Consider the following 22,515-nt stretch of genomic DNA (forward strand, 5'->3'; position numbering starts at 1 on the left):
ATTTCCTCATTTTGGATTAATGATATACTAATTTTATAATATTGCATCGACTTCTGACTTGATCGGTCCTATAACTCATACTTATTCTCCACCTGCCCTATTTTCTCTGCTGAATTCCATGAGCTCACTGGAGGGTTGTGCCCTGCAGATGGGCCGCGCTGTTGCCCCCTAGCAGAGAGCTCCTAGGGGAAAGCATTTCATGGGCATGGCCCCTACTGGGACTCGGCAGTTGCCCTATCCCTGTGGATGGCTGGCTGGCGAAGTTGTGTATTGTGCTGATTGATCTTATACGTGTTTTTTGTTTTTTGTTTTTAAAGATTTTATTTATTTATTTGACAGAGAGAGACACAGAGAGACAGGGAACACAAGCAGGGGGAGTGGGAGAGGGAGAAGCACGCTTCCTGCGGAGCAGGGAGCCCGATGCGGGGCTCAATCCCAGGACCCTGGGATCATGACCTGAGCTGAAGGCAGACGCTTAATGACTGAGCCACCCAGGTGCCCCTGATCTTATACGTGTTTTGAAGTATGTTTATACCTGTCAGTGAATTTTATAACATCTCCCTTATGTTTTACATCAACGGTATAAAGTAAAGTTCATGGTGTCCATTTGCTGTGAGGAAGAGCAGATGACATTTCGTTTTTTCTCATATAACAATTACGAGCTGGGTTTTAAGGTGGCCTTCAGAGGTGGGAACCAATAAATAACAGTGGGTCAGTGGTCACTATTCAGAGCACACCGTCATGTCAATTTGCCAGAACTTTGAGTTTAAAATGAGACAACCTCGTAATGATTCCCTCTGATAGTACATGCAAAAAATTCTCTATAAATCCCTCCCAGTGTGTTAATTCAGTGTTTTAAAATTTTCTGCCAGATGTTTAGAAAGTACATCAACTGCCTTCCTTTCTGTTTGAATCTAAATTGTCCTTATTGGGGCACCTGGGTGGCTCAGTCGGTTAAGCATCTGCCTTCAGCTCAGGTCATGATCTCGGGGTCCTGGGATTGAGCCCCGCATGGGGCTCCCTGCTCAGCGGGGGTCTGCTTCTCCCGTTTGTGCTCTCTCTCTCTCTCTCTCAAATAAATAAATCAAATATTTTTTAAAAATTGTCTTTATTGTAATCAGGGTTGTGGAATTAAATCCCTGTTGTTTCTCTAAACAATAAAGCCCTTCACAAAAGGAGGCTGTTTCTAATCTGAAAGGAAGTTAAGAACATTTGAGGGAATAGGTTAGTTTACCTACAGTGTCTACCAAGGACTTGCGAATGGAATTATTTCTCTGAACTACAGTAGATATTTGTTGGCTTTCCATTTAATTCTTCTTTGTGTAGACAATAATAAAACATGTAAAGCGCCACAAAACTAGTACTTATTGGCAATCATTATTATTAATTACTAAAAAAATAATGTAAAACATTGTGCAATCACATCATAATATTAAGAAACTGATATTCTGGGACAGAGACACTGATTCATCCTTAGCTTCTGTGATAAATCTTAGTTCATTGGCTTTCTTTTTAATTCTCTAGAGATCATTCTCTAAATCCCATGAATATATTCGGTTCAGTGTGTTTGTATTTTCATTCCGTTCAAAGTACTTCTTTTATTTCCCTTGAGACTTCCCGTTTGACCTAAGGATGATTTAGAAGTATATCATTTCGTTTCCAAGTGTTTGGAGATTTTCCTGGTTCTTTGTGTTATTGATTTCTAGCCCAATTCTGCTGTGGCTAAGGAACACCTTGCATATGATTTCAATTGTTTTACATTTACTGAGGTTTATTTCCTGATTCAGGGTATGGTCTAGCTTGGTAAATAGGCCACAGGCACTTGAAAAGAGTGTGTATCCCATTGTTGTGTGAAGTGTTCTGTGATTATGGATGAGATCCTGTTGGTTGACAGTGTTGTTGAGTTCTTCTCTACCCTTGCTGATTTTCAATATCTAGTGGTTCTATCAGTTGTTTGGAGACAGGTGCTGGTCTCCAATGGGAGATGTGGATTTGTCTGTCTCTCCTAATTCTGTCCGTCCCTGATGCATCACCATATTTTGCAACTCTCTTGTTTGGCACACACACAGTCAGGGTTGCTATGACTACTTCTTGGTGGATCATTATGTAATGTCCTTTTCTGTTCCTGGCAATTTTCTTTACTCTGAAGTCAATGCTAACTGATTTTAATAGAGCTACTTCTGCTTTCTTTTCATTAATGTTTGCATGACAGAGCTTGTTTTCATCCTTTTATTTTCGACCCACTCATATTATTATATTTGAAGTGATTTTCTCATAAGCAGCTTATAGTTAGGTGAGTTTTCTTTGTTTTTGTTTGTTGGTTGGTTTTGCTCTGTTTTGTTCATTTTTTTATACATCCATTTTGCAAATCTCTGTGTTTTAGCTGGTGTATTGAGACAATTCAAATAAAATGTACCTATTGATAACTTTGGACTGAAGCTTGCCATTTTATGTTTTCCTTTCAGTTTGCTCTCTCTGTTTTTCATTTATCTGCCTTTCTGGGAGTTGCTTAAAGAATTTTTAGAATTTATTTTGATTTATCTATATAGTGCTTGGATAGATCTTGTATAAGTTTAGTGGTTGCTCTGGGATTATATCACTCTAACAATACAGTCTACTTTGGACATTTTACCAGGTTGAGGAAATATAGAAACTTTACTTATCTTTATGTTACTCTTAATGTGCTCTTCCCTGTTTTTAATTAACTGCCTTAAATATTTCATTTACATGCACTGAAACCCACATCAGGCTGTGTTATGTTTTTGCTTCTACCATCAAACATAATATAGGAAACTCAAGAGGAGCAGGAAAGTCTGTCTTATTTATCCATATTTTTGCTTCCCGTGTCCTTCCTGTCCTTCTGATGTCCCACAGTTGGTTCTTTGTGGCTAACGTCCTTTAGCCATTCCGTCAGACCAGGGGTGCTGCCAACAAGGACTCTTAGTTTTCTTCATCTGTAAGTATCTTGACTCCGCTTTCATGCCTGAAGGATATTTTCACTGAATATGGAATTTGCGGTTGAGAGGCCTTCTCTTTCAGCACTTACAAAACCTTTATTTTGATGATAAATTCCCTATCATTGGAATTTTCCCCTGTAGTGGTTAGGATGTTCTTCACTACTTTCAAAATTTTTTCTTGTCCTAGGTTTCGTAAATTTGATGATGATGTATCTTGTTGTGGATTTCTTCAGATTTGTACTGTTTGTATTTCCCACAGCTTCTCAAATCCATAGGTTTATGTCTTTGGCCAAATCCGTGAACTTTTTAGCCATCATTTTTCAGCTACTTTTCCTGTCATGCTCTCCTACCCTATCTCTAGCTAGGACCCCCATGGCCCGTGGTTCAGGTCTTGAGCTAAGCACCCGTGCCGCTGTTTGCAGAATATGATTCATAGTGAGTATGACAACTGGGTACAATTTTTGTTTGGTCCTGATATTTGAAGTTACTGGAAACAGTTTCAGAACAAATGGGAAATAGTCACAATATAATCATGATCATGATTATAGTGCCCAGTTATCATACTCACTATGAATCATATTCTGCTGTACTATTCTTGCTGAGATAACAATTTAATGCATGTTGTTTTATACTTGAAAGCAGAAGTGTACGATTTGTTTAGCCTCAAAAATTTAGCTCATTTCCATTACAAAAGAAAGTTTGATATAATTTGGAAACTTCAACACTGAAATAGCTAGCATCAATATTATTTTATACCAGAGGAATATTGGTTTCATCAAGAGTAACTGAATATTTAGGTTTTATGCATTAACATTCAATATTCATGATCTAGAGGCGTTTGGTTCACTTCCTGTGAACTTTATATCACTGTTTATAAGGGTATTTCAATGGGCAGAATTGACAAGAATTGAAGAAGACTTTCAAAGAAGTGTTACTTTATTTACCTAACTTGAAAGACATATAGTAAGTAAAATCAGAAAACTTGTTTTGTTTTAGAGTTAGAAGGATCTTATGGGATCCAAAGCCTTCCCCTAAAATAAGATAGATCACCAGTTTTTATTTTTATATTCACTTCCTTGAGAGAGTTAGCTCAAAAATTTAGCAATTAGAAAAAAAGAAAAAGGTTTGTTAAATTCAAGGTAACCTATTAAAGTGATTGCCATGCAAATTATTTTATTTCTGACCCCATATATACGTGATGAATACTAAGACAAAAGCCATATAAAGGTCAGATACAGCCATGAGCTACATGTAGGCCATAGAGTAGAGTTCCTGTGTGTTGTGGAGAGAGTGTGACTTGGGAGGGATGCCAACTCAGTTTTGAACTTCCAAGCATGGATGTTTGATTTCAGTTCTCTCCTTTAACCTCCATCATGTTTTTTGCCCTCTTACAGAATGGGGAGGAAAGGATGGTGGATTTTATAGATTTGAATGATTATGAATGACCTTCCTTTAGGAAAGAGCACTTGGGAGCATTTCTCCCCCTATAGTCTGACTCAACCTTTAGGGGAAATTGAGGTAAAGGGACCAGGATTTCAAGAGAACAACTTCCTGCCCAGCTCTCAAGACTCATTTGACTCAATTAAAGGAAAATCAGAGCTGTTATCCCACAGCTGATACCAGATGCCCTCTGCCAAGTGAAGCGACATCAGGAAGTTAAACTAAGATCAAATAGTCTGATGCTTGCTGAGGGAATGAACAGTACACTTGGCCTTTCCAGAACACAGATGGGTCTGCCCTCCTCCGTTCCAAAGTGGAGGTAGAGATTGCAAACTTCTGGGCATGCAGCGTGTCACTTTCCTCAGCGTTTGGTCAACACCATTAAGAACTGAAAGCTCCTCCCACCGTTGTAATTGTTAGAATCATCCTCCAATTTTATTTAAAGTTGTGTGTAGAAAAATAAAATAAAATAAAAATAAACCTATGTGTAAGCAGTAGGGAAATATTTCCCTAATGATGACATGCTTTGAAATTGATTTGCAAAACACTCAAAGCTGAGAGAGAGTAAAAAGTATCAGTTAACATAGACAGACAACTCTCTTTTAAAAAATCATTGCTTATTGTAGTTTCTAGATTCTTAAGAAAGTGTAAGAGAGACATCTACTGGAGAGGAGAGGGCATATCTAGTTATCAGATAAGTTTTCAGTTTCAAGGAGATAACACAAATTTATTTCCATTGCCCAAAGATTGTATACCATATACTTCTGAGATGAATGCGTTACCATAGTTATGAAGATTCATTTGTGAAAATGTGTGAACACCATTTGCTCAATTGTCAAGAGAAGGCTAAGTTTATTTCAGAAACCACTTTGGTAAGTCAAACAAGTGTTGCTCCACATCTAAAACATTATATGTAAATCATATAACCAATGATGGATTTTTTTTTGCAAAATACTAATTTTTATTAACAATTTTTAAAATATTTTTGTAAACCTTATATACAAAATCATAGGCATTATTATTTTATAAGCTAGAAAATTCGTATCTCTTAGAAATTGAACTAGCACAGAACTATAACTTAAAACATTATAGCCTGGTAGAGGCCAGAATCTGGAGGTGGACACACACAAAAAAATGTTGCTTATCTAAGGAGTACAGGCAAAAGGCTAGCTGGGATACACAATGACAACTGAAGTTTCCAGAACAGAATAAAAGTATGAGTTTTAGGTCCTGCTCCCCCACTGCTTGGAGTAGCTGTGGATGAATAGTTCCAAGAGCTTGAAAGTCACATAAAACTTACTGGAAGCTCAGTTGCACCAATGCCACAAGACCTGATTTATCTAAATAAACTTGGAATAACTCTTCATGCAGGTGCTGAGGACGTTGTATCAATCTTGTTGATATACAAAATAGAAATAGTAGGTATACTCATGGATGCTGTGTCTTAATTCCAGCTGCTGTAACAGAATGCCATAGACTGGGGACTTAAACCACAGAAATTTATTTATCACAGTTCCAGAATTTGGGAAGTCCAAGATCAAGGTACCAGCTGATTCAGTTCCCGGAGAGAACCCCCTTCCTGGTTTTTCATAAGAGGCCTTCTCCTTCACATAGTGGAGAGAAAAACGATCTTGTCTCTTCCATTTTTGTAAATGCATTAATCCTGTCATGATGGCCCTATCCTCATCACTGAATCTAGCCCTAATTACTTCTCAAAGGTCTCCCTTCCAAATCCTAACACGGGGGATTAGGAGTTAACAATACTGTATTGTGCACTTCAAAAAATTGTCAGAGAGTACCCTCGTGTTTAGTGTTCTTACCACAAAAGAAGAGAGGCATGAGGAAATGTTTGGAGGTGATGGGCAGGTTTATGACCTTGAGTGTGATGATGGGTTCACAGGGGCATACATATGTCTAAACTCATCAAAATACATACATTAAATGTGCAGTTTTTGTCAATCATACATCAATAAAGCTATTAATAAAAAATTATGTTACTCTTAAGATTGTTTAAAAACAGAATGATAAAGGAGGCTTTATGTATTTGGAATACCAAAGAGTCAATGTAGAAATTAGTTAATTAAAATAAAAAGTATTTTCTTTTCCTAAAAGTTTACTGAAATGCTTGATGATAAAATGATATGAGTGTTAGTTTGTGCTGACATGAATTTGCATAAAATGTAATGTAAGGTTGGCAACATTTTTCCTGAAGGTAGAAATTAATTGAGGGGCGCCTGGGTGGCTCAGTTGGTTAAACGTCTGCCTTTGGCTCAGGTCATGATCTCAGTGTCCTAGGATCGAGCCCTGTATTGGGTTCCCTGCTCAGCGGGGAGATTTCTCCCTCTCCCTCTGCTTGCCCCTCCCCCTGCTTGTGCTCTCTCTCTCTCTGTGTCAAATAAGTAAATAAAATCTAAAAAAAAAAGACATTAATTGAATTTCTACCTAATACAATGCATTTGAATATCTATTAAAAAAACTATTATTTTCAATTCTCTACATCTTAAAGAGGTATAAAATAGCTCAGCCAAAAAAAAAGGAAAAAAAAAGAAAAGAAAAAGAAAGGTTCAGAAGCTATAAGATCAGATAACCTCTCAGGTCTGGTAGTTGTTCCAACATTTCATTGAAAGAACATAATCTCTCTGACCATTATAAAGTCTTTGAAATTCTTTTCAGACAGAACTTCATCGAGTTGGCACAAGATAGAATATTAAAAATAATTTTATATCCTAGATCACTCACTATGTAATAGTTGAATATATCTTGAAACAGGCTTGAAGAACTAAATGGCATTGTTAAAACAAACTTCATTCCATTCCTGTCTCTCTGAGCCCGAAGTTTTAAACACTTAGATTTGTAAAAACAATGATACAGAAATAAAACTGTGCCCCACCCTATTTCATTCTAGCAAGATATGGTGCTAATGCATACATCTATCTGAAAGATTTGAAAATGAAAGAACACCTCATCTCTCTCTCTCATGAGGTTCACGTCCCATGAATTTGCTTTTTATGTCTAATATTTCATAAAACGTACAGTAATTTGTTTTTCAATATGCTTTTGCTAAAAATAATTGCAATAGTAAGTTAATCTAAAACAAATGTAAACCCTGATGCCTTTTGAACACAGGGAATTGTAAAAATTAAATGAATATGCTCATTTGTGTGGCACAGACATACGGCAGAGTGTTCAATAAAACATGCTTACAAACATCCTCGCGGCGGGGGGGTGGGAAGGACATACAGATTCAAGAAGAAACTGGTCAATGTCATTGGCCTTTAAAGAAGAGCTTGTTCAGATGTGTCTTAAATGGCTTATGATGCATATCAAACTGCCCTAATGTGCTTTACTCCTGGATTATATCCTTTATAACAATGTATATTATAATGAAAAATTATAGATATCTATTTAAAAACATAGGAGAGGGAGCCAAGTTTTTAAAAGAAGTAACAAGGAGTAAAGGAACGACCACCAGAAAAAAGAAAGAAAGGGCTGTGCCTGTTGAACCAATGCTGCGTGTGGAGGAGCGAAGTTTCCACACAGCCACAGCCCCGGCGTCTTTACATGGTTTAGTCTCTAAGCCTGTGACTGGATCTGCATCTCTGGCTATGTATCCTCTTTAGAGCATATTTTGTGGACACTTAGGTTTTTCCAGATGACTGTGGTAGCTTAGATACACCATTCTCCACCCTCGTCACTGAGTATCCTCTCCAAAATGCAGCCAGAATAGTATTTTAGTGAAGACAAATGCTATTATCTTTTTCCTTTTCCTTTTCCTTCTCCTTTTCCTTTTCCTTCTCCTTCTCCTTCCCCTTCCCCTTCCCCTTCCCTTTTTTTTCCCTTTCCCTTTTCCTTTTTTTTTTTTTTTTAAGCTTTCCAGGGCTCTTGGCATAACGACCACCAGAACCTACCTGCAACACCACCCCCCTCTGCCTTCTCTCCCATCCTCACTTCTTTCTAGCCAGGCCCGCCCTTCCACTTCCCATGGTGGTCCCACCGACTCCTTCCCTCAGGACCTGTGCTCAAGCTGACCTCCTCCCCCTGCCTGCCCCCATCCCCTTCAGCTCCTTCTCATCACATTTCAGATCAAGTATGTCTGCCTTGGGTAAGTCTTCCCTGACCAGCAGACTAGAACAGGCTCCCGAATTTACCTTCCCAGCCCACCCCGTATTTGCTTGCATGGCACTTCATGTTTGTTGTAATAAATATATTTGTGGGATGATTTGATTACCTTTGATCTCTAACAGTGAGTTCCTCGAAGGCAGGACCCATACACATTTGCACACCATGGTATCCTACCATCGGCCTCACTGCCTAGAACAGTAACCATTCAACACTTTATAAGACACAGTGAATGACTATTTTATCAGACATGATCTACCTAGAGAAGGAAAAGTAGAGTTTAGAAAAGGCCACATAAATGCAATTTCACACGGATGAGTCAAGAAATGGTTCCTTCAGTACATTTTGCAATTAATTTTAGATACAGCCTCAGATGTAATTTTGAGGTCAGTAGCTGATCCACTGTAACATCTGACCACAGTGGTGAGCCCATGAAATGGCTGTCACAGCCCAGGCTACTGGTTCAAGTTAAGATTTTGGTCAGTCACCTGGTCTCCCTAGGTTTCCTCGGTTTCCCCATTTGTACAATCAGTATTATGTCGGATCTGTGTGATGTGTTTAAGTCCTGAAGTTCAGTGAAAGTAGAGGCGTAAACCTGCAAACTAATTTTAAGAGCTGTATGGCATATTCAAACTTGGGGCAGTTGGGACAGAGAAGTCTAGAAGCTGGTTGCCTATCGGGAGAAATCAGCAGGGCAGGCAAATCAAGAGTAGACGACATACAGAGGGAGTAGCCAAGGTTTTGAAGACATGATGTTTGTTTCTCATTAAAAAAAGGAGAGAGAGAGAATTCAAACCAGACAAATTAGGGCCAGGACCAGGCAAATTGCCCAAAGCAGTTTCCATAAATATAAACGAAAGCACATATAACAAAACAAAAACAAGCCCACATATAGAAATTCAAGAAACAGCTACAGTGTAACAACAGTATCTGGAAAGTGATTTATTTTTTCTCTTTGTTCTGGTGGACTATCTTGGCATTTAGTTGGATTGTGAAATCATCTTTAAGTTCTATTGTTTAAGAAGATGTGTACATTTATATAAATACACTAAACATATACATCATAGGCTCCAGTGACCCCGTTGAGCGAGTATCCCTCTTCCTGGGAATCCTCCTGAAGTGATGGGAGCTGCTTCCCCTGGGCCACCAGAAGGGACTTCACTTCCTCCAACAGCCTCCGAGGGGGACCTACCGTAGCTTGGGTTCCTGACGCGTAACCCCCAGCTCCTTTCGACAATGTAACTTTACGCAATTTCACACGGATAACGGTACACTAATGAATCAAAAAATAGTTCCTTTACTATGTTTGGCAAATAATTTTGGGCCAGCATCAGCTGCAATTTTGAAGCCCATAGTTAATCCATAGTGACATTTGCCCATGAGGAGATATCTCCCCCTCCCTGCCACCCCCCCCTTCTCCCCTATGAAAAGCAAGCTGCAAGAACTTTTTCAACTTTCAACTGAGAAACGGTTGTCTTGGAGTCTAGGGGGAGTTTTTAATACCTTTGCAGAACTGGGACATGGTTGTCCCCATTAGTGAAATTCTTAATGAAAAAGTGGGTTTTCTATGTAAACGTGAAGTGACAGAATGTGTGTGTGTGTGTGTGTCTTTCACACTTTTGAAAAGTGAATTGGGTGAGACTTCTGTAGTGTCTAGTAAGAAGTGTTTGCACATCTGTCAACTAAACACCCATAATCATTTGTAGTTATGACAAAGTAATCAAGGCATATTAATGGCATCATCCCCTTGGGTGCGGTTTCTGAGCACCCTGCCTGGGATGTCGGGGAGCCAATAAGAGTCGCAGGGAATTTACCACCCCCTCTGTCCTCACCCCCCTACCCATTCTGCTGCCTTCTCTGCTTTCAGCTGTCTTCTTGTACCTGTTGGTTGTCTCATGCTCAGGGATTTTTAGTTCTAGGAGGGAGAATTTGGGAGGAATGTGGCTATTCCATCTTTCCCAGAACTGATCGATATGCTTTTTGAAATACCATTATGCTCAATTTTTTCTGTACAACTATTGAAAATTAAGAGCAGGTTTTAACAAGCAAAATCCAATATTAAAAAAGGGAGAAAGTAATTTGATAAGATGATTTATGGAATAACACGAGTCATTTCAAATAGCTCATAGAAACATCATGACCTATATTCACTTTGAAAGCAATGACGAGATCACTTCAAAAGCTGACAAGCCCACATCTGTGCTTTCTTGTTTTTGTTCATTTACTGCAAGTCCTGTCTTTGAGCCACATCTTTCTATCTCCCTTTGAGGCTGAGTGACTGTCAAACTGAGAAGACGCAAGGGTGTCTGCTGGGGGAAAAGGAAAACAAAAACAGAAAACACAACAACAAAGATGAGAACCTTTTGATGCAAGGAGATATCTGGGTCACAGTGCATTATCTTCCCCCCGGGAGAATCCCTAGGACTTCTGAGGACATGAGAGTAATAGAAAAGTTATCTCTGCTTGGGAACCGCCGAAGTTTGTTGGGGCAAATACGGCTCCCACAAGAGAACCCATCGGCCTGTGGCAGAACTGGTGACCCAGATGCGGCTCAGGGACACCTGGGCTCTGCCTTGGTTTCCCACGTGGAGGAAGATGTGACCTTGTTGGTGCTGCATTAATTTACGAAATGGGAGAGCCTAATGCTCAGATCCTGAGAGGTAGTTCTTCTGGAACGGAAAAGGGCAGATCACAAAAGTCACAGGTACAACAAAAGTTCAGCTCCTTTTGCAACCTTGGTGGACTCTGTAGGTGCTGGGATGGTCCTCAGGGGGCAGCTTAGACCTTCTGAAGCAAGTAGCAGAAGAAAAACTTTCCAGACACAGGAGTGTGCTCAGCCACCTTGCCACTATGCTTCCAGTAAATGTAGAAACTGAACTCCTCGGTTGCCTAAGTCAGGAATCTAATACAGACACCTGGGGATGTCTTTGTGAGCAGGGCCTTCATCCGAGTCCATAACCCTACCTGAAGCACACAGGTCTCTCAATATGTGGGTTGAGCTCTACACACGTTTGTGTAAAACATATACTGATTGCCTCTGTATCCAATAGATACTTATGACATACTATACATGTGTAAATTCCTATGGGTAAGAGGATTCCTCCTCTTAAAGTATGTTCTATGTGACCCTGACTTTAAATTTGGGGTGTTTGCGAAGAGAAGGAGATGGGCAAGGCACCAAAGAAATAACCATCTGTTGGGTCAAAATGCAAACGCCCGTGGTACCTCAAGGCCTTGTGATTTGTGGAGCGCATGACTGTGGTAGGCAGGATTCTGAGGATGCCCTTCCTCCCCCGCCCTGGTTATTCGATCACACATAAATCTAGATGCTGTTTTGAAGGTCCTTGGCAGATAAAACTAAGGTTAAAAAATCAGCTGATTTTAAGATAGGGAGATTATCCCTGAGGAGGTGCCCAGTGTGATCACGTGAGCCCTCAAAATCCGAAGGGGAGTGGGGAAAGGGCAGCAGGACAGGCAGGTGGGGGGGCGGGTATTGGGGAGGGGGCGTGGCAGACACGCGCTTCCTTGTCAGATCCCCATACCAGGGAATGAGGGTGGGCAATTTCCGAAAGCTGAGAATGACCTCAGCCGAGAGCCAGCAAAGAAGCCACAAGGAAATCCTAAAACCACAGGGAACTGACTTCTGAGAACAACCTGAATGAGATTAAAAGGAGAGTCTCCCTCGGGGCTCCGGAAAGGAATTGCCCCTTGCCCATACCTCGATCTTAGGCTTTTGGGACTCTAAGCAGACAACCAGCCTAGCCATCTGTACCAAACTTCTGACCTGTGCAATGTGAAGGGGTTTGTTGAAGCGAGAGGAAGGAGTGATTAGTTTGCGCCACACGGTGCAGACCGCTCAGCCACCAGCAGACAGAGGACCCCTTGCTGCTCCCGCTTCTCCTTGAGCTGATAGCAGGGGGCGCGAGAGGCGGCGCTTCCATCCAAAATAATCCACCAATTTTATTCCTGTGTGTGCGGCGTGTGATAGAGAAATCACTCATTTTTCTCTGTTTACAGAATCTCAATCCATGCTGCATGTTTATCTTGGCCAGCAGTAGCCGTGTCTCTCCCAGTCCAGTTTTAGCCCTTTTGGGGGTAAAACTACCAGCTACGTGAGACGCTCGGCGGAGCTCCCAAAATGAATTTCACAAATGTCGGAGAACCTGTTTCCATCAGACCGTCTGCCCGTGGGTGCTGACCAGCCTTAAGAACACCTGCATTGTCAGTCTTGTGGAAGGAAGCGTCTGGCTCCCGGGACAGAGCTGAAAATACCAGCGCCCCTGCCCTGGCCTCCCAGCTCACCGGCCTCCAGAGGGCCTGACCTTGAGATCCAGGCCCCGCCGACCTGTGAACGGGAGGCAAGCCCTCTCCTGGCTGCCCGTGGCCATGGCCGAGCCCTGCTCTGATCCTTCAGGGGTGACCCTGTAGCTGGCCTGTGGTCAGCTGGGAGCCTCCAACGGCCCAGAGGGGGCCGCTCTCCTCCGGCTGTCTAGCCGATGACCAAGCGGTGGGGGTGTGTGGGGGGGGGCGGCTGCTTCTCTGTGCCCACGACGGGGCTTCTGTGGGAGCAGTCTTTGCCTGGGAGCTCCTCGTTGGGCTTGCAGAGACTTCCGGAGGGACCCCACCGTCTGGGGCTCTTCCTGCCCAGGCCGCCCTACCCATCTCTCACCCTGTCAGACCTACATCAGGCCTGAGGTCTTCCCCTGCCTCCTCCTGTTCCCCACCCCCTTCCTCTTTCACAGGCATTGGCCCCAGTAAACCTCTTCAGCTTCTAATTCTGTTTGGCTCGTGCTTCCCGCAGGGACCCCGTGGACACCAGGGTTTCTGGGGCCATATCAGCACTGCCCATGCCCTTCAATGCTGGTGGTGTTTGCGAGGCAAACAGGTCTTCCTGACTGCACTGGACACAGCTGTGTCCCCCCCACCCCCCCTCATGTGCCTATGGGATGAACTTGGCTCTGAGCTACAACAGAGCTGCGATCCTGGGACTGTGTGAGTATTCTCATATCCTTTTAATGATTCCATTTCTTTTTCTGATGAAAGCAGCTACCTGCCATTTCTGTTGCCTGCGACCAAGGAGACTAGCAGAGAAACCATCCCAGACACACGTTCCAAACTTGGTCAGAAATCTTTTCAAAGTGTTTTCAAGAATACCACAATAGATAGAAGTGTATTTTTATTTACCTCGTATGAGAAACGTAACAAATAACTGCTACCTTGCTGAGGGAAGGCCCTAAGAGATTAGAGTTTGAAGGTCACGATTCCTGAGCCTGTGTGTAAAGGCAGGTGAACTTGGATCTGCACTGTCAGGAAGGTCAGCTCCTGGCTTAGGGACTGACTGTCAATTCTGCTTCTTAACCTCTCCGTATTTTTACGCCTTGCCTGATTCATGCATTTTATTCCAAAGGCACCTTACATCCACAGGTGAGTCTTGCTTTGTCTTATAGATGCTCTCTCTTAAAAATAATTGTGATGTCTAAAAATGTGTTTTCATTACTCTTTGTAAGTTTGATAGTAAATCAGGGCAACCGTATCCCCTGGGTCTTGGGAACCATCATGTACTTGTAATCCTGAATTTTCTCTAGAAGAGTTGTCCCCACACCACTGTATTGATTCTAAACCTGCAAGGCCCCTTGCTTCTCAGTTCACCAGACTTAGTCACAGGCCACCTCTCACTTGCTCATCACAATTACTGTCAGATAAGTTCATCCTCACATCAGTGATGAGGACACTCAGGTGCTCTGAGGTTAATTGACTTGACCAAGATCACAAAGCTCATAAATGGAGTAACCGAGATCCAAAATTAGGTGTCTTTATTGTAAATATCATTTGTCTTATGGGAGAATATGCTGATTTTCTCAATGCATGTTATTCTGGTTTGAACTTGTTTCTGGATTTGGAATGAGTTAAATTCAATTACATTATGAGTGAGTTTTTTGAGAATATGTTTTGATGAAGAACCTACATTCTACTTTTCTTATAATTTCTTATTCCAAAGTAAATTTATTTTTGCTTTCAAGATATGATTATAGAGAGGTGATTCAGGAAGAAATGAAGGGAGGACACTCTTCTTCCCTTCCTTTCTATATGCAAAATTGAAGGGGACCCTTGACTATATACATATACATATATACGTATATAGGCTATATCTACAGATAAAGATACAAATATATTAATTCCTGTTTTATAGATATGGCTACAAATATATATTCCTGTTTTTATATATATATATGTATATAAAGTTGACATGATGATTTCTTCAAACAATATGTTAAAAACCATATACATTGCTTTATTAAAAACACCTTAAGGTGATTTTAGAGCTCTATTTTGATTGTATTGTCCTAAATTGGACCTATTATTGGGCGCTTGGCTGGCTCAGTCTGTTAAGCCTCTGACTCTTGATTTTGGCTTAGGTCATGATCTCAGGATCATGAGATCAAGCCCTGCAACAGGCTCTGCACTCAGCGGGGAGTCTGCTTGAGATTCTCTCTCCCCCTCTCTCTGCTCCTCCCCCCACTTGAGCCCAAGCTCTCTCTCTAAAATAAATAAATAAATATTTAAAAAGCAAATAAGTAAATTGGACCTATGATTATGCAGAAAAATTTCTATCAGGAATGGCACAACTTGGGACGCCTGGGTGGCTCCGTTGGTTAAACAGCTGCCTCCACTAAGGTCATGATCTCGGGGTCCAGGGATTGAGCCCCACAGGGGTGGGCTCCCTGCTCAGTGGAGAGCCTGCTTCTCCCTCTCCCTCTGCTGCTCCCCCTGCTTGTGCTCTCTCACTCACATTCTCTCTCAAATAAATAAATAAATACAATCTTTAAAAAAGAAGAAAGGAATGATACAAGTTTTTGAAATTCAGCCAGCTACGTTTGCAATCTCACTGCCTCCTTGCCTGCACGTGGATACAGCGCGTACCTGAACTACGCTGGTGTGAGCCAGCATGCCAGGTCTCTGTGAGCTTTCCCATGTGTGCTGAGTGTCTGCGCTCTGCTGAGGTTACGGCCATGACATTGTCCACACTGTCACTTACCATGCTCCACTGGCTCACAGGGAGAATGACCGCTGCGCAGGGCCTCTGGTCAGTTAAAACTCGCCCTCATGCCCTTCCTAATGTGACATGTGAAGTGCGGGATTTATATGCCCTTTGTCTCTGTAAGTGCTTACGGGGGACTCATGTAATCTTCTGCTTGACTGGGTAGGAACCAGGCGAGCGGGGCTCCTTGTCTCACCATGTCAGCCTCTTCAGCTCAAAATTTTCGGATGGCCGCTGACATACTTCTGCTTTTGTTTCAAGGTTTGCTCAAGGTAAACACAATCTAAAAATCTTCAAAGAAAAGCAGACAGTGGTCAAATTTATTAGAGATTCAAAAGATTAAAAAGGTTAAAAAGATCCCTTTTTAAGGGAAATTATTGATTTTATTAAAATTGATATAAACATAAATTCTTTAGGAAAGTCTAAAATGGGTTGCAGTTGTGGAAACAAAAATGTATCTCTATTATTTCTTCCAAATGACTTCCAGGTAATAGAAAATCCAGGGACTTAAGAGATCGCTTTCAAAGCTGAATGGTGGTAGTACCTCAAAGACACCACCAGAAGGGGCTAGTGCCTCTCATTTGGACTATTAACTCCTCGGAGAAAGAATGAAACTTTCTATAAACACACAGGTTCTAAAATCTTGCTTTGATTGCTGGATCTCATCCAATGAGCCAACACTCTAGAATTGTGTACTGATTTTTAAAAATGTGATTAAAAGCCAAAAATACAATTATTTTATGTTAATGCTTGTCCCTTCTCTCCCTGCCTCCAGAAGCAGTGGAGTAGAATAGGGAAGAGAATTAAAGGAAAAACTGCCCGGACACTCACATATACAAATAAATGCTTCCATTTCCACACTCCACTCACAACCCCTCCAGATATTGATCACAAGTCAGATAAAATGCAGTATTAATTGCAAAATACATCTCGACATCCTGTTTTCAAATCAGATTAAAAATTCATGGTTAGCTGCTAGTTTGTTGATGCATTAACTTTTCATAATTAAAAAAAAAAAATGTAATCCACTTGCTTTTTTGCGTGTAGGCGATTGAGCGGAGAGCACGCTGCGAAGACATCTCAAACCGTTGGTGTGCTGCCTGCTTGTGCGGCCCTGTCTTCAGGACACCGCAGGTGAGGGGCCATCAGGAACAGGTGTCCGCGCAGGGGTGGGGCCATCAGGAACAGGTGTCCGCGCAGGGGTGGGGCCATCAGGAACGGGTGTCCGCGCAGGGGTGGGGCCATCAGGAACGGGTGTCCGCGCAGGGGTGGGGCCATCAGGAACGGGTGTCCGCGCAGGGGTGGGGCCATCAGGAACAGGTGTCCGCGCAGGGGTGGGGCCATCAGGAACAGGTGTCCGCGCAGGGGTGGGGCCATCGGGAACAGGTGTCTGCGCAGGGGTGGGAGGGCGCGCCCACTTCCCTACCTCTGCGGCCTCCACTCCTGTACGCGTCTGTGCATTAAGCACGGTCTTGGGAACGTCAGCTCATTTTATGCTTCTCGAAAGAGTTTCAGGCAATAATTATTTCAGAAGTTAATTGGAGTTAATGGAGATGTTCTCTTAATGGATTATCATTTAACCCAGATTGCCGCTTTTACTTATTCATTTCATTTTATTTATTTTTTCTATTTCTTAGACATATTGACATCAGCCCATGATCTAGGGCTGCTTCTGGCTTAGCTGAATGCTCTCTACTTTCTAGATTGTAAATTTCTGCTTCCTGTAGTTAACTGTATGCTTTCCAAGAGATGGTTTTGTTTCTTCACAATGCTGTGTATGGCTTATTATTTTAATTGTAGCATAAAATCAACTGTCATCTAAAGGGACGAGTTGTGAAGGCACATGGAGATTTTTTTTTCTGTAAAAATTATATTGGTTTTGAAAAACTTGATAGAAACAAGTGGGGGCGAAAAGCACTGTTTACATAGGAGTAAGATTTAAAAGATGACGAAAACATAAAAATTCATTCTGATTCTGAAACCAGATTGCTTCACAATTCTGCAGATTCCTGCTTTACATTAAAGAAAATGAGACTGAAATCATAAAAGATGCCACATGGCTATTATTTACTCAGGATAGACTAGATCAGACTTTACTAAAGGGAATACAGTACAAGCAACCTCAGGGGTCGGTTTTAAAATGTGCACAGTATATTTTAATAAATTTTCCTGTCTTTGTTTTTCAAAAGATGAAATTAGCTTCTTTGTCAGTTCCTATCTACTAGATAGTGGAAAACTTTTAAAAGTACTTTTCTGAGATTTGGTAGTCTGTTTCAATTTACACAGCCATTTCATGATTGAAGGTCAAATTAAATCAGTTTCAACTTCCTGTCATGGTTTCCCTGCCCCTCAGCTTCCTTTATTTCCTTCTCCTTTCCTAAGGGGGCACCTATGGCAGGTGGTGTCCTCCTGGGGGTCCCAACAGAGGAGGGCACGATCCCCACTGCTCTAGGGCTCTATGTGGATGTCACTTCTTCCTTGTGTTACCCACCTCAACTCCCACCAAAGTCAATGAGGCCACAAACAAGGACATACTCCTCTCAATGGCCCTGATTCCCTTGACGTAATATTCCTCTGGTTCACCTCCTCCACCCCAGAAGGGCTTTTGTGTCCTTCTTGTGATGGAGGAAGCTATGTTTACAGACTGAATTGCCCTATGCGGTGGCTCATGTTACTAATGTCCAACTTTGGTTTGAGTCTGTGTTTGTGTGTGTGTGTGTGTGTGTGTGTGTGTGATGCTCTCTACTCTTCTTAATACTAATAGAAATACAGGCTTTGAATGACTATCTTCATTATTATGAATCTTTAAACACATTTTGAAAGTCAAAGATGAGCAATGGATCCTTTACTGAGGTGGTATCCACCTTCTTTTTGAAACAAGGAATATGTCATCCCTGATGGGTAGGGTGTCAAAACGATATTTAATGGAACAAGAAAAACACGGGGAGAACAATCCAAAAAGAGATTTTCTGCTATATTTAACAGTCAAGGATTAGAGAGGGACTATACTGATGTTGGAACAAAGTTACTGGAAACAAACAGAAGGGCAAATCCATTGTATTTTTCACGTATTACTCTTTTGAGTTTGAAGAATGAAGCAAAAGTGATAACAGCTGGGAAAAATATAAGTAAATGAAGTTTCCCTGATTTAACAAACTTATTTTTGTTCATTTGTTTGTTTCAGGACTCTCCCTACAGTGTTTCCAGGAATGAATAACTGAAGATTGTTCTTTAAAGGCAAGAGACTAAGAGAAATGTATAAAATAAGCCGAGGCATATGGGTGCTTCTGTGTAGTTTAGAGTTCATCTACTTATCTGTCAATGTCGTGACTTCAGAGCTATTTGAATACAGTTCTTTAGAATGGAGCATTACCGTAGATGGGGAAGGGAAGAGGAGAAGGAGCCCTCCCTCACCTAGCATTGAGGTGCAGGTCTAAATATTTGGGCTGTTATTCCTTTAATTCTGCTCTCGATAGCTTTTTAAATTTCGTAACTTTCTGGTATTTTCTCACAGAATCCTTGATTGTTCAGGAATTTTCATCCATTTTATACTCCATAATTCACACTTTCCAGGCATCTGGGGCATCCTTCAACAAAGCAGAGATGCCTGCCTTGTGGGTCTCATGGTTTTGCACACAACATCCATAAACAAAACTAACAGTTAAGTCACATAGTGAGGAGGTGATAGGTGCTTTGGGAAAAGTAAAATGTACACTAAGGAGGATTTGGAGAGAAGGTTGTGATTTCAAATAAGCTGGAACAGGTGGGCCAAGAAGCAGACACTGGAAAGGAGCATGGGAATTAGCAAGGTGGACACTGAAGAGAACATTCCATTCAGAGGAAATGGCGGATGCTGAAGTCAGGAGGTGGGGATAGGCCTCTGGGCTTCCTGGAGGAGCAAGAAGACAGGTGCAGGTGAAGCCAGCGAAGAGCTAAGTGTTGGACCAGAGCCGGCTCCTCACAGTGTAACCACCCAGTGAAAAGGGCTTGACTTTTGAGTGAAATGAGAAGCAGCACTGTGCCAGAATCCAAGATCCGAAAGGCTTGCTTGGATGTTCCCGTAGGAGAAGACAGTGACAGGGGAGAGACCTGCCAGAGGCTTCGCATTTGGCATCAGCACAGCAGATATGATGAGAGGTATTAGGATTGCACTGTGCGCATAGCATTTTGGGAATGTCTTTTAGACATCCAAGTTGTGATATCATATTGGTGGCTGGATATATGAATCTGAATTTCAGGAGCTTAAGACTTAAGACACAGATACAGAACTTGTCAGTACATAAATGGTAGGAGGCCATGAGACAGGATTAGATTACCAAGGGGTGAGTAAGCACGGAGGAGAGAACTCAAACCTGACCCCTTGACACTCAAGAGACCAGGGAAGAAAAGGAGAAACCATAGACGTGTTCCCAAGAAGGTAAACCCATGAGGTAGGAGGAACGAACACCAAGAGGATACAGTGCCCTGGAACCAATGAAAAAGTATGTCAAGGAGGAGGAGAAGGCGTCCATGGAAGGCTGCTGATAGGTCCGTAAGGGGGGGATGAAAGCTGATGCGGACTTAGCACCCAGTGGGGAGTCATTGGGACCCTGGCGAGGGCCAAAACCCTAAGCAGTGTTTCATGTAAAATGCTGTGAAATCCCAGACCTTTATTTGGTCTTCTCCCTCTGGAAAGCATGACAGGATGATTTATTTCCTTAATGTGCTATTAATTAGTGAAGACCCTGATCATCTTCCCAGCTGAAAGTTACACTTTTCTGCTCCTTTGAATTGGCTCCTGTAGTGATTCTAGATTTGTTTGTTTTGACTGAGGGGAAAAAAGCATTGTCATCCTTGATTGCTTCAAGTTCTTTATCGTATTCGAATGAGAAGCTCTGAAACCATATTCCTAAGTTAGATGTATTCTCTTCTAGGGTCTTACCTAAAGATAGAGAGCAGACAAAAGAGCAGACCAGATTAGTCTCCGTTTAATGCGCTGTGATATTTTAGTAATAACATGCATTCACACGGAACAGTGTGCCTGCTTTGACTAGGTCTTCTTAGAACCTTAGTTGAGAGCCTCTCTATTTCTAAACGTTTTAGGTGGTGCGCCGTATCACCTGGTTCTCGGTACCACTGCTTACGTGCCAGGAAGACATGGAGAGGGACTCAGTGTGCCATCAGTAGAAACTTGTGCTGGAAATAATAAACATGCCACTATCGTCCTCTTACTGTAGCATGATATAAATAACTGACAAAAGAAAACGCATTCCAGTAGAATTCAACCCCAACCTCGGAAGATGAGATTACGAAATTTGGTGATTATAAGTCCAATATCATAATTGCATGTGATGAGGAGATAATTATATGGAGACTTCCTGTCTGTGGGTGTACCTGTAGCGTCAATCCCTTATTATGTGAAGATGACTTGGAATTTAGATGGAAAATACACTACTTTTTTATCCCTGTAAATGTTTTCTGGCTGCAGATGTGAGTTGACCAAAAACTCTAGAAAGAAACAACAACAACAATGAACAGGTTTCATGGCCAGATAGATCCAAAATGATTAGGTTGAGGACTGACATACGGTAATTTTAGATTCCCGCTGACCCTGTGCTCAACGATATGTGTCCAACTGCTTCTTACGTATCCCACAGAATAGGAAAGCACTCTTCCATCTTTTGGAATTTGCTTTGCATGCCTTCAGCGTGCTATCCGCATTTATGGATTTGCGAGCATCAAACCTGCATGGCCTTAGGACTCAGTATGCAGAAATGTGTGTGTGGCTACCAACGCGGAGGGGACTTTGACATTCACATGCTATCGGGTAACTTACCCCTGCTCTTGCAGGGGCAGAGCAGAGCAGTAAGGGAAGGTGCCACCTCAGTGAGATCTTCCTGTGTCCATCTTCAGTGCATCCGGAAGAATTCTGATGCCCAATTATTCCAGGAATTGAGGCCCAGGAGTGGAAAACTTTAATTGTTTCTCCAAAGTGAGAAGCCACTTGAACAGCAGAATCAATTCCAAAGTAATTACTCTTCCTCGGGGTATCTCTTTAAAGTTTATCTAGTGTTTGAAAAAAATATATATATAGTCCTTGAACTTCAAGTGGAATGTGTGAATTGAAGTTCAGAATCAAAAGAATGTCGTTTTCTCTAAGTAACGGCAGGTTACCTCCCTGGGAAAGCTGAACCACCATGAGAAGCAGAGTTGTTTTCAGACGGTTTTCACAGCTCATGTAGTAGGTGTATTAGTGTGGAACACACATCCTGGGTTGCGCCGCTCAGGAAGAAGTGGAGGGAAGTGGGAGAGGCTCAATGAAAAGTTTATCTTTATATTTAATTCTCAGTGAAACAAGCTTTCATTTACTTGACTAGAGTTGCCTACAGTTTTTAAATAAATCAATATTATGCACAGCTGTATGATGAAAGGGCTATGTGTGTTCACCAAAACCCAGTCTCATCTCCCAAAAACTCATACGGAGCCAACACTAATCATGAGCCCGAACGTCCTGGCAGATGCAAGAAAGGACACAAGCAGAAATCACTATTTCGGGAAATACCCATGTTGCAGTCAGGTTAAAGCTCCCCCAGAAAGGAATACGTCCCACAAGTGCTGTGAAGAGAAACATTCAGAGGGAAATTAAGGTTTTTATGTTGGAGAATCACTGAGAAAGAGGGTGGGTTCTCTACCCAGTGTTGACCAAACTCCTCAGACAGGGTGACAATAAAACTTCTAAGCTCTGGGGAACCCAAGAGCAAGGATTACTTCTGTTTTTCCTGGGGAAATATCTGGGAAGGAGGTAGAACCCCACTTTAGAAATTACCTGTGATTTATCCAGGCAGGCAGATCACAAATAGCCCCACAAAGTTCCCCTTGCTGTCACAAGCGAGCCATAGAGTGCTCCCCATGTGACCTGGATAAGCGTGTCGATCATGAGTGAGCAGAGGCAAGAGGCCTTATTTGTAGGTTCCAGCGATG

The 22,515-nt window shown here is 41.9% G+C and overlaps 1 long non-coding RNA gene across 2 annotated transcripts; it reads left to right on the forward strand.

Moving 5' to 3' along the window:
- The first annotated feature begins 2,157 nt into the window (after positions 1–2,157).
- LOC118542495 (uncharacterized) lies at positions 2,158–21,959 on the forward strand. 2 transcript variants are annotated; one of them, XR_004920621.2, is made up of 4 exons: positions 2,158–2,293; positions 13,318–13,508; positions 16,603–16,689; positions 18,740–21,959. It is a non-coding gene; the product is annotated as an uncharacterized LOC118542495 (long non-coding RNA). The 2 variants fall into 2 exon arrangements; XR_004920620.2 differs by lacking the exon at positions 2,158–2,293 and adding an exon at positions 2,874–2,956.
- Positions 21,960–22,515: the final 556 nt, after the last annotated feature.

This window comes from Halichoerus grypus, chromosome 13 (genome assembly GCF_964656455.1).
Source record: "Halichoerus grypus chromosome 13, mHalGry1.hap1.1, whole genome shotgun sequence".
Taxonomy (NCBI): Eukaryota; Metazoa; Chordata; class Mammalia; order Carnivora; family Phocidae; genus Halichoerus; species Halichoerus grypus.